This window comes from Cynocephalus volans, chromosome X (assembly GCF_027409185.1).
Source record: "Cynocephalus volans isolate mCynVol1 chromosome X, mCynVol1.pri, whole genome shotgun sequence".
Lineage (NCBI taxonomy): Eukaryota > Metazoa > Chordata > Mammalia > Dermoptera > Cynocephalidae > Cynocephalus > Cynocephalus volans.
Window position 1 is genome coordinate 161,247,402 of NC_084478.1, and position 12,933 is coordinate 161,260,334.

At 35.8% G+C, this 12,933-nt stretch overlaps 1 pseudogene; it reads left to right on the plus strand.

The window, feature by feature from the left end:
• Positions 1–6,728: 6,728 nt before the first annotated feature.
• On the plus strand, positions 6,729–7,927 carry LOC134367634 (translocation protein SEC62-like; annotated as a pseudogene).
• The last annotated feature ends 5,006 nt before the right edge of the window (positions 7,928–12,933 follow it).

Here is a 12,933-nt window from a genome sequence, read left to right on the forward strand (position 1 = left end):
ACATGCATTATATAAAAACCTTATTCTAAAAATCAAATGAGAATCAACATATACTTAATTGCAATTAAATAAATGGGCTTTTGCCATGCTATCTGTGGGCTTTTGACCCATACATACATTACCTAAAATCCCTATTCTAAAAATCAAATGAGAATCAAGATTTCTAACCCTCTTCAATTTGAGCATTTTGGAAAAACAAAAATTTTAACTTAAAGTACACATTTATTTGGATCTTATTAGTATGCTACTTTGTTAATGCTATTACCATGTTTATTGCTGTATATGTAATTAGAAGTGATCAGTCCTGTTTTGATCATGGGCTATCCTATATGTCAGTCTACCCAGGCCCACCCCAGATATTTCCCCCTGTGTAAAATCAGAAACTACAGGAGCCTAGCCTTACATTGTATTCAAACAATTCACCTGGAAAGAGAATACTGCCATGCACTGGTATCTGACAGGCCAAACACATGGAACCCAAGGATCCAGGAATAGCAGCATGAACATACCTTGAAAATTGTGTAGTCCTCATGACTTGTCCTTCTTTGCCCAGAACTTCTGGAAATAGGTCTCTTACCTATTGTATAAGTTCTGATAACCAAGAGTTCCCAGTCCTGTTTCTTGCCTCATCCCTGCTAGCTAGGTCTGTTGCTAGAGGCTGCTTCTGAATCCCTCAATTCCTTCCTTACAGTCAATTTTCTCTGCAGGAGCTCTCCTGCCACTGCAAACTCTGTTTTACAGTCTTGAAACTTTATTCCCCATGTTGCTCTCAGGGGTTTCAGCCCCCTTAAATTCTGACCTGTACCTGGAATTCTACTGAAATTTAATATTCTCCTAGGTTGTTTTGTCCAGAATGTCTGGCCTCTAACTCCTGAAGAAAAAGAAAGCCAACAATTTCATCAGGGAAGATCTTCCTCCTTCTCAGTCTCCTGGATCTGCCCCCATCCCACTTCTCTGCCTAACATCACTCCAGCAGTGAGTGAGTCATGGTTTATAATAACTTATTTTTAGAAACTATATCTGTCTTGTTCACCATATTATCACCTTTTCTTTCATTTGACATTAAGTAAATATGCTTGTCTTTATGATCCCAATGTTGTAAATAAGGAAATGAGACTCAAATAAGTAATAATAATAATAATGACGATAATAATAATAATAATAATAATAATACCATACAGTAAGCTAATCACACAGACTTCCTTTGTCCTGTGCTTCTTGCTTCAACCCCATTGCATCAGATGCTGATGTTTCTGCTTGTGTTAAGAATATTCATAACAGTCAAATGTTCATCAAGCTTTATTATGACTTCAAATCTACATAAAAATAAATTTTATTCATATTAAGACATACTTTTAAACAAATGTTTACTTAAAATTAATCTTCAACCATGTGATATGATGTTTAAGTTACTTTATATCATATCAGTGTATTTCTAGGGTTTTTTTCCCATCAGTGTAGTAAGGCTAGAGCCCAGTTCCTTTTAGAAGACTCGGACCATTTCCTGTACTTTCCATCTCATGGAAAGAGTGGAAGAAAGTTTTTCTCTGTTATACAAAAATAACTGAACGGAATCTTCTAAAAATGAAGAGGGAGAACATGGTCAGAATAAGAATTGTGAGATGGAGAATTTTAACTTCTTACTGGGGAAGACAGAATCCTAGTAATGAAATGAGATTTTTTCAGTAACTAAAGCTTACAAATTTGAATTTTTTTATATAAAATATAGTTCTTATCTTCCAGGAATGTACATTGGAGCAGGAAAATAATATGCACAGAAGTTCAATATTCATCAGCTCAATAAACATTTATTGAGCACCTACCATTTGGCAGGAATTGTTCTACATAAGTTGGGGGAAAGGGGATATAGTGTTGAACAGAACAGACAAAACCCCTGCTTTCAAGGAGCTAATATTTTAGAAAGAGAGACAAACAATGAACAAAACCAAAATTATATAGTAAGTGGTAATAAGTGGTATTAACTAATGGAAAGTATGGGAGAGGACTATATAGGGAGAGGACTATATAGGGATAGGAAAGTATGATATTTTATTTAGGGTACTCAGAGAAGGTATTAATGATTAAGTGACTTTTGAATAGAAAACTTGAGTGATGTGAGGAAACAATAAATGCAGATTTGGGAGGTATGGTAGGGAGAATAATAATTTCCAAAAATATCCATGTCCCTGTCCTTAGAACCTGTGAATATCGTAATTCACGTGACAAAGGGACTTTGTAGATGTAATTAAGTTAAGGATCTTGAGATGATGAGATTATCCTGCATTCAATATAATCACAAGGGTCATTGTAAGTGAAAGAGGGAGGCAGAAGAGTGGGTCAGAGAGAGATCTGAAGATGTTTTGTTGCTGGCTTTAAAGAGGGAGGAAGGGGTCACAAGCCAAGGAATGTGGATAGTTTCCTGTAGCTTGGAAAGACAATGATCAGGTCCCTGATCTGGCTAGTGTTATTGCTCTGATTTCATTTCTTATCACTAATTAATTCTCTGCTCACTGGGCTCTAGTCACCCTGGAATCCTGACTTCTGCTTAAATAGACTCAGTATGTTCACACCTACAGCCCATTTCACTTACTGTTCTCTTTGTTTGGAAAACCCTCACCTCCTGAATTAGTTTCCTGTTGAGGCTATAACAAACTGCCACATACTTAGTGGATTAAAGCAACACAAATGTATTATCTTACAGGTCTGGAGGTCAGAAGTCTGAAATGGGTCTCAATGGGCTAAATTTTAGGTGTTGGCAGGGCTGCATTCCCTATGGAGGCTCTAGGAGATAATTTGTTTCATTGTCTTTTCAAGCTACTGGAGACTATCCTTGCATTTTTGTTCTGGATGTTAAGGAAATGTATTAGAAGATTTGTGCTGGAATGATTAGGGTAGGTTGGCTGGAGGAGTTAGCATTTTCTCTGACTAGGGAAAATTGACTATTCTATAGGTAGAATGTCAGATATAGAAGATAGCATGAAAAAAGAGTGGTTGCAGGCAGTTCATGGAAGGTTCTGAGATGGCATTAGAAAAGTTTACAAGGGGATGAGCTGCAGAAAGACTAATAAATTGATAAAGATTAATAAATTAGACCTCGTTTCTGTGAAAAACTCTGTCAAGATGGTTAAGGCAAGCTATCAAGTGGGATAAAATATTTACAAACCACGTATCTGACAAGGGGCTAGTGTCTAAAATATATAAAGAAATCTTAAAACTCAACAATAGAAAAATAAGCAATACAATTAAAGAATGGGCAAAAGGCATAAAAGGGTATTTCATCAAAGAGGATAAACAGATGGTATATAAGTATATGAAAAGATGATAAACATTATTAGCTATTTAGGAAGATGCAAATTAAAACAATGAGATATTACTGTACACCTATCAGAATGGCTAAAATTATTAAAAGAAAATAGTGACAACACCACTTGCTGGTGAGGATGTGGAGAAACTGGACTACTCATATATTTCTGGTGGGAATGTAAAATGGTACGACCACTGTGGAAAACAGGTTGGCAGTTTCTTTATAAACTAAGCATGCAACTATCCTGTGTCCCAGCAATTACACTCCTGGATGCTCATCCCAGAGAAATGAAAATTTATGTTCACACAAAAACCTGCACACAAATGTTCATATAAACTTTATTTTTAAAATCAAGGAACAGGAAACAAACCAGATATTCTTCAACAGATGAATGGATTTTAATAATGGTACATTTATACCATGGAATATTACTCAGCAATAAAAAGATAGGAACTACTGATACATGCAACAATCTGGATGGCTTTCCAAAGAATAAGGCTGTGTGAAAAAAGTCAGTCACGAAAGGAATTATATAACATTCTTTAAATGACAAAATTATAGAAATAGAGAACAGATTAGTGGTTTCCAGGGGAAGTGTGTGTGGCTATAAAAGGACAACATGAGAGATCCTTGCTGTGATGGAAATATTCTACATCTTGACTGTGGTGGTGATCACACAAATCTACACATGTGATAAAATTGCATAAAACTGAATACGCACACACACACACACACACACACACACACACGAGTGCACGTAAAATTGGTGAAATCTGAATAAGGTTCATGGATTTTTTCCATATATCTTTCCTGGTTTTGATATTGTGGCATAGTTATGTAAGATGCTACCATGGTGGCAAACTAGTTGAGCAGTAAATTATATCTATGTGTACTATTTTCTTGCAACTTTAGTGACTCTAAAATTGTCCCAAATTAAAAGTTAAACAAATATGTATGGTACACACACACATATACACATATGAATGCTTGAATACATGTATGTAGGTTTGCTTGTCATTTATGTGCTTCACAATGAAAAAAGAGAGGCAAAATTTGCCTCAATTTCCTGCTGTCAAATTTGCTGAAGGACCAGCACCCATACCCATTCTTTCTGCCCCCCCCCGCCCCCGCCATAATAGATTAACTGCCAAAACCTCTTTTAGCTTCTGGCTCCCACTCTCATCAACCTACACAAATGTTTCTCTTCCACAATTCTCCCTTGCCTCTCCAGCATCCTGGATTGTCCCTGTCTATTCCAGCCTTCCTACCAACATGCAAACATGCTCAAGTATCTCACATCTTGAAAGGATATCCCCTTGACCACACTTCACCCAACTTACGGCTACTATTCCACCTCTCTGCCACTCTTTACAGAATAACATGTCTAAAATATTGTCTGTGCTTTCTGTCACCACTTCGTCACTTGCTCTTCTCTCTTCAACCTGTCCAGTCCTGCCTTCAACTCCTAACATTCCTCTGAAACTGTGCCTGCCACGAACACCTATGACCCTAGCTCCCTGGATATTCATTCTCTGTTCGACTTCTTAATGTTGTTAAAAGACAAAATTACAACATATCTAGTTTTGCAGATCTTCACTGGCTTTAATAGCAATTCTAGAATTGGGCAGCAGTCTAGACCAAACATAAAGTCAAAGTATCCCATGGCTCAGTACTGGACCCCCTTTCCTTCCACAGTTAACTTGGTCATTAACTACATTCCAGCCACATTTGGATTGCTTTTTAATCTTAGACCCAGCAAATTCCATTCTCCCCTTAGGGTGTTTGCCCTACTCTCTAGAACAGTATTCCCCTAGATCTTCATATGGCTTGCCCCCTACCATATCCACTCTTTCCTCATGTCTCTCGATCCTTGGATCTTCTGTCATTCATTTTTAGTTCACATGCCCTCTTTAAGGGAATTCCTAACCACACAGTCTCAATTAACTCTTTTCCACCTGTCATTCTCTATCATACTCCTCTAATTTCTTTTCTTCCTAGTACTTCTAACTGAACTCATCTTGTTTATGTATTCATTTGTTTTCTATTATCTGCCCTCCACCCCCACTAGAGTGTAAACTCAATGAAAGCAAGGTGCCTTGTGTATCCTCAGAACCTAGAAGAGTACCTGACCCACAGCAGGGACTCAGTAACTATCTGAGGAATAAATAAAAGTATATATTACAAACACACCTTTTAAATTGAATTCCTATAAAAATTAACTGATTTGATAGTCTATTAAACATACACTTCATTTACAGTAATGGTAGGTAACAAGTGGAATTACGATTATATGGAACTCTTAAGTAGCATATTTGCTATGATATGTTTAATGTGTTCAATTAATACCACTTCAACATGTCCAGTTAAGGGCTTATAATAGCATTAGGGAATGGAATCACCCCTTGTAATTTTATTGGAAAGTCTTTGCTTTAGCAAAAGGCTTGGTATTTGATCTTAAATTGGATTTAGAGTGAGCATTTGGGGGCTTTTTTATATGTTGGTCAAAAGGGCAAACTTTATATGCTCATTTTCTTTTCCATTGTAGCCAAGAACATCAATCACTAAGCATAGGGACCAAAGTAAAAGAAAGAACTGCAAAGCTAATAATCATGGCATTAAAGTAAATGAGGAAAGTATACATAACAAATTAATCAAAATATGCTAACATGAAAGCAATACTGTATCTATTGGCAGGGAGCAAGGGGGTCATGGAGGGAGAGAAATATTAAATGCTATGAAAGTAGAAAAAGATAAACAAACACTGCAGCTTCTTACTTATCCACCAACATTTGAAAAATATTTTTAAGACATTTGAAACTCAATTCTGTATGTGTTGATATTTTTATTTGATGAATGAAATGTGTTTTTTTTTTTTAAAAAAAAAAAACAATGCATCCCTTTTTGCCTGGCAAAATCTTCACTTGTCCACACTCACAAACAACCTACACTATTTTACTTTGTGAAACTTTCTAGTCTGTCTTCCCACTTATCAGAAAAGCCTTCCTGACACCCAATCAGGGATGCCAGAGAAGGAATTCTACAGCTCAGAGTCAGGAGGAAATTTTTAAGATTTAAAATATTATGCTTATTCATTTAGACATGAATGACCTCTAAATAAAAGTATCAATTATCCCTGATATTTATTCAATGACAACTGTATAGTTGAGTTTAGTTCTAGGCTTGACACTCCCTTCACATCTTCAGCCTCAATTTTCTAATCTGTAAAGTAAAGTTGTTTGCTTTTGTTATATTTCTAAAATAACTTCTGCATCTAAAATTCAACTATTCTATGAATAGCCTTCAATTAATGACAGCATGATATAAAAATGCCCTGGAATCTAGTTATGGTTGGAGATGGAACCTTTATTATATTGTCAACATTTTACTTTCTTTTCTTATTAAAATTCTACATCCACATCAGAAGGAACCGGGTGGAGCAGCCAACATGGCAGAACACAGGCGACACAAGAAGTGGATCCAGGAAGTTGGTGAACCATCTAAAGAAGAGAAGGCTGTAGCCAAGTATCTTCAATTCAACTGTCCGACAAAGTCCACCAATATGATGGGTCACCGGGTTGATTATTTTATTGCTTCAAAAGCAGCGGATTACCTTTTGGATTGAAAGTGGGCGAAGGCCAAGAAAAGAGAGGAAATTTTATTTACAACTAGGGAGTCTGTGGTTGACTACTGCAACAGGCTTTTAAAGAAACAATTTTTTCACCAGACTCTAAAAGTAATGAAAATGAAGCATGATAAAGACATAAAGAAAGAAAACGATAAAGGAAAAGCTGAAAGTAGAAATGAAGATGATAAAAAGAGCAAGAAAAAAAACATAAAGGATGAAAAGACAAAAAAGATGGTGAAAAAGAAGAATCCAAAAAGGAGGAAACTCCAGGAACTCCCAAGAAGAAGGAAACTAAGAAAAAATTCAAACTTGAGCCACGTGATGATCAAGTTTTTCTGGATGGAAATGAGGTTTATGTGTGGATCTATTACCCGGTTCACTTTAAAACATTTGTCATGGAATTAATTCTTGTACCTGCAATAATAGCAGCTACCCTCTTCCCTCTTTGGCCAGCAGAAATGAGGGTAGGTGTTTATTAGCTCAGTATGGCCGCAGGCTGTTTTGTAGCCAGTATTCTTCTCCTTGCTGTTGCTTGTTGCATTCTATTTCTCATCATTTGGCTTATAACTGGAGGAAGGCACCACTTTGGGTTCTTGCCAAATCTGACTGCTGACTTGGGCTTCATTGACTCCTTCAGGCTTCTGTACACATATGAATACAAAGGACCAAAAGCAGACTTAAAGAAAGATGAGAAATCTGAAACCAAAAAGCAGCAGAAGTCCGACAGTGAGAAAATGTCAGACAGTGAGAAAAAGGAAGATGACAAGGGAAAAATAGGACCAGGAATTCATGGAACAGAAGGCTCTGGTGGAGAACGGCATTCAGACACAGACAGTGACAGGAGGGAAGATGGCCGATCCCAGCACAGTAGTGGAATTGGGAATGATTTTGAAATGATCACAAAAGAGGAACTGGAACAGCAAACAGATGGGGATTATTGAGAAGAAGAAGAAGACAATGATGAAGAAACACCGAAGTCTTCACATGAAAAATCATAATCTGATTAATTTGGGGACCGAATAATTACAAGAGGTCGGATTTTCTATGTTGGCCAATCACCATAAGGTGCACATGGCATTTGTAGCATTCTTTAAATCTATTCACTGAAATGTATTTGAGTATTTGACATCCAAGCATTTATATTCGGTTCTTCATTTTATAGAATACTGGTACAGTTTAAAGCCATTGATAAGTTTTAGCCATTTGATAATTTTATAGTACATAGGTCTAATTCATTTTGATAGTTATCAAAGATGCACTTTCCACAATGACATTTAGATTAATGGCATTTTTGACAGTTTTATGCTTTTTACTTTTAGATTAATCAAAATAACTTTAAAAGAATAAGGTAACCCCAGCATTTCAGATTATGTGGCCATTTTACAGTTTCTTTAAGATGAAATTCATAAACTCGTTGTTCTTGATAGTTACTTTAGTTTTTCATTATAAAATTATACCAGGAAATTTCCTTTAAGATTCTGAGTTAGTAGGGTTCTAAAGCATTTTGTTGAAACAAGCCAATAACTAATGGAGCAATACTTTTAGTTTAGCTAAAAATTCTCCTTTTCCAACTTAGGAAATCCAAACTGATTTGTACATCTGATTCACAGAAAAATGGTCATCTCCAGCAGAGAAAGTAAACAGCGTGGGTTGGAAGGCAATGGCTCTTTCTTCTTCCCCCTTTCCTTGTAATGTAAAGTGCATTCTGTACATAATTTACAAATAAAACAAACATTTTATTTTAATTGTTGCTTATTATTTAGACATTTCTCAACACTTAAATTTGTACAATTAAGACCATGTAAGGGTATGTTTTTAGAGAAATGATGGAAGTTTCAATAACCCACAGAACATCTGTGATCTTTCTCCAGCAGCTTCAGTTTTGGGCCAACATTCCATGTATTTGAATATAAGCAAAAACTTATCCTTATTAAAAAAGAGCAGACTTAAAGTAGCTGTTTGTATGCCTTAATGTTCATTTTGATTTATTTTAAACTTTCACATTCAGAAATGGGTTACTATATTATCAGACCAGGAGACACAGCTGTGGAAGATAATTTCCTATTCTAAAACATCAATTTAAAGTAAAGAATATAAAAGAAAAAAAAATTCTACAAACACAGCATGCACAAAATATTCTTACAAAGTAGACTTATCTGTAGACTTTAAGGATAGCATTTGCAGCTTAGAAAACAAGGAACTTCATGGTGATGACTATTTGGGTTCAGTAATTCTGAATTTACTATGAAAGAGCTCTGAAACTCTTTCCTACTATGTGATTTTTTTTTTACTCTAAAAGAATTGAAGTTTAAAGTTTAAAAATTTGAAAAGAGTAACTAAAGTATAAGTGTAGTATAGAAAGATTTAGTGATAAGCTGATGAAACATTTTTTATTTCCTAGATTTGTATGTTGTTCTTATTTATTATTGTTTCGTTACAGGGTATAGACTAATGATGAACACTGATTTTGTTACCAAGACTCTCCAGATGATTTCAGAAGAGATGAGTCCCCTTCCTGTCTTTGCCTCTGTTTTTTCTAAGACTTAACAGACTTAGCTATCTGTTCCAATGCCCACAATATCTCTCTAACACTTTATTATAATGAATCCTTCCATTTACTTTATCCCTCTTGGTTTTCTGTTACAAGGTTAGAATAAAACCCATCAGCTTCAGTAATTCAAATTGAGTTTCCAAAACAATTCAATGGAAAGCAAAATGAAGAAACTATCACCATCACCACCCTCCATCCTTCCTTTCTTACCTTTTACTTGTGTAATTTCAGGTGTTCCTGGAACTGAGTCCTGTGGTTTCAACAAGGAATGAAGAAATGACATTTTAAAAATAGTGTCTCTGATTTTTCTAATTGCAAAAACAAAAGTTTAATATGGAAAATTTGGAAAACATAGCAACATACGAAAAAGGAAACAAAAATTATTCCCACCAATGAGAGATGCCATCATTATATACAACTCCTTAATGGCTTTTCCAACTGCATGGGATCATAAAGTGTTGCATCCTTTTTTCTTTTAAATTATATCATGAGACTGCCCGTTGTCATTAAATATTCTTCTAAAATATGATTTCACTGGTAATATATCATTCTTTTACATGGATATACAAAAACTGGCAGTTAACCAAACCAAATAAAGTGCTGATTGAAATGAATTTTTAAAGCTGTCTTTCTCTTCTTTCCACCAGTCTTGATGGTACCTAAGCAGTCAATGTAGTTTGAGTTGTGTCACTTCTCCCAAATGGGCTACAATGACAAGAATCCCATTATTATTTGTCCCTGGTAAAAAAGGTGAAAATCACACTGTTTTCTTAACTCCTTCTCAAATGCTTCTGTCACTTGTTATATCTTCAGGACCTCTCCTATGCGTGGTGTGGAATCATTTAGTAATCAATGCAGAGGAAGTAACAGGGGCTTGGGCAGAGAGCACCCCCAACCCCAGAACACAGGACAGAGAACAGAGGTCATACTGATGATATAACTGAGCTACAACCACAGCATCAGCATACTTCAATCAGGCAGCACATCACGAATGCTTTTTGCCTCTCTCCCTAGATTCCCAGACAGTACACCTTTAGAAAATGGAGTGATCTCAAGCTCTGCTCTTTAATCCGTCAGTTCCCAGGGTCTAACATTAACAGAGATAATATGATGTCTGTTGCCAGGAAATTTGCAGAGAGTGCTGGGAAATAATAATAGTTCATTTAATATGTGCCCCTTATTTGATAGCACATTAAATATCATTTTACTTTTGATGGACTGTGAATTTCCTTCTTCCTGGCCTCCAAGGATAGTGATAGCCCCTAAGCCTCTCCTTCACCATATTATCACCACGATAGACTTCACTAAAAGGGTCTCACTTAGGTATCTGGCTGGTCTCGGTTCATCCTTCAGCAAACAGCCTAGCCTGTCTTCCATCCAAGATTTTTGGAGTGCTCTCAGCAGCTTTAAAATTGAGTTTAAGGGCCGACTCCGTGGCGCACTCGGGAGAGTGCGGAGCTGGGAGCGCAGTGGTGCTCCCGCCACGGGTTCAGATCCTATGCAGGGATGACCAGTGCGCTCACTGGCTGAGCGTGGTGTGGGCGACACCAAACCAAGGGTTGCGATCCCCTTATCGGTCACAAAAACACACAAAAAAAACCCAAAAACAAACAAACAAACAAAAAAACAACACAAAAAAATTGAGTTTACTCCAACTTTAAATCTCTTATGTGTCACACTTTTCCAAAGCTCTAAAGACTTACCAGGGCACCTAGCCCCACGCCAACAAGATTTCAAAAGTTGAACCAAATTTCCAGCTACTCCAACTGCTTACAATATAAACACAAACAAAACAAAATTATGTCTCCGTGACAAATAAAAATCATGTCTCCAAATAAACATCTATTTGAAAGGCTAATTGTGACAGTCAACTTTCTTTATCCTTGATGAATCCTACTATTTGTGCCACCACTCTGCTGAGATAGTGATATCTGAAAAACTCCCGTCTTTTGGTGAAGTTTAGAAATGTGTCACAGTTGCACTCCCTTCTTTTAATTAGAGTACTTTCCGTATTACTTGTAGTGGATTGAATTATGTCCCCCCAAAACTCATGTGGATATCATGTTTTCCCAAAACCATTTTTTGTGGGTAAAATATTTACTTATTTATCTATTTTTAAATTTTTATTTATTATTAGCATATTCATTTTTATAAATCGTGATATTTCATTATGCCCTTTGCCCAACCAATTGCTTCCCACTATGTGTCAATAAGGAAAATTAATTAAAAAATAAAGACACAGACAAAGAACTCAGAGTATTTATCATCCACTGATGCAGTGTACACAAAGACACATATGCACACACACACAAGAACGGTGACTCACGATGTAAGGAGTGTGAGGAAAATCTGATTGAGTATAAAATTTAAAAATTATGAATTATACATTTTTCACGAAAAATAGCTACATTTTTGAACTCTATGTACAAATCATGCATGCTGTTTGAAAAAAATTAAACAATAAAAATAATTATAAGGAAAAGATGTAAAAGCCACATGAAATGCTTACACTCTGAAACATTTTCATTAACATCTTTTGGATCCTGCTTCATACATTTCCATTCATATATAGAAACACAAATGTAAAAATTTATATAAATGGCATCATACACTGCATGTAGGAAATTTTCTTCACAGAGGACATTATTTAATTTTTTTTTTTTTTGCATTTTTCTGCTAACTTCTTTACCCTCTCGCCCTTCCCACTCTTTCCCATACCCTTATCCACTTATCCATTGCTAACAGTTCTTATGTCTTACCCTAGCTTTCTCCATGCATAATACATGTTTGTGTATGTATATGCAGACACATACATTTTTCACTAAGTCACAAAAATATTATCATACTGTAAACAACTGACTGCATCGTTAATTTCTCACTTAACAATACATATATACATATGTCATTTTATATAGATGTGACTTACTCATTTTATACAGATATGACATTCATTTTAACATCTGGTCCTTTTTCTTTCTCTCTCTTTCTTTCTTTCTTTTCCTTCTCTGCTCCCTCCCTTCCTTCCTCCTTTCCTTCCTTCATTGTAGCATCATTGACAATAGCCAAGATATGGAAACAATCCAAATGTCTACTGACAGATGAATGGATAAAGAAAATGTGATATATACACACAATGTAATATTATTCACCCTTAAAAGAGGAAGAAATCCCGCCATTTGTGATAACATGGATGAGCCTGGTGAACATTATCCTAAGTGAAATAAAACAGTCACAGAAAGACAAATACTGCATGATTTCAATTATATGAGGCATCTAAAATAGTCAAACTCATAGAAGCAGAGAATAGAATAATGGTTACAAGGGACTAAAGGAAGGGAAAAATGTAAGGTTGTTGTTCAACTGGTATAAAGTTTCAGTTATGCAAGATGAGTAAGTTCTAGAGATCTGCTATACATCACACCTACAGTTAACAATACTGTATTGTACACTTCA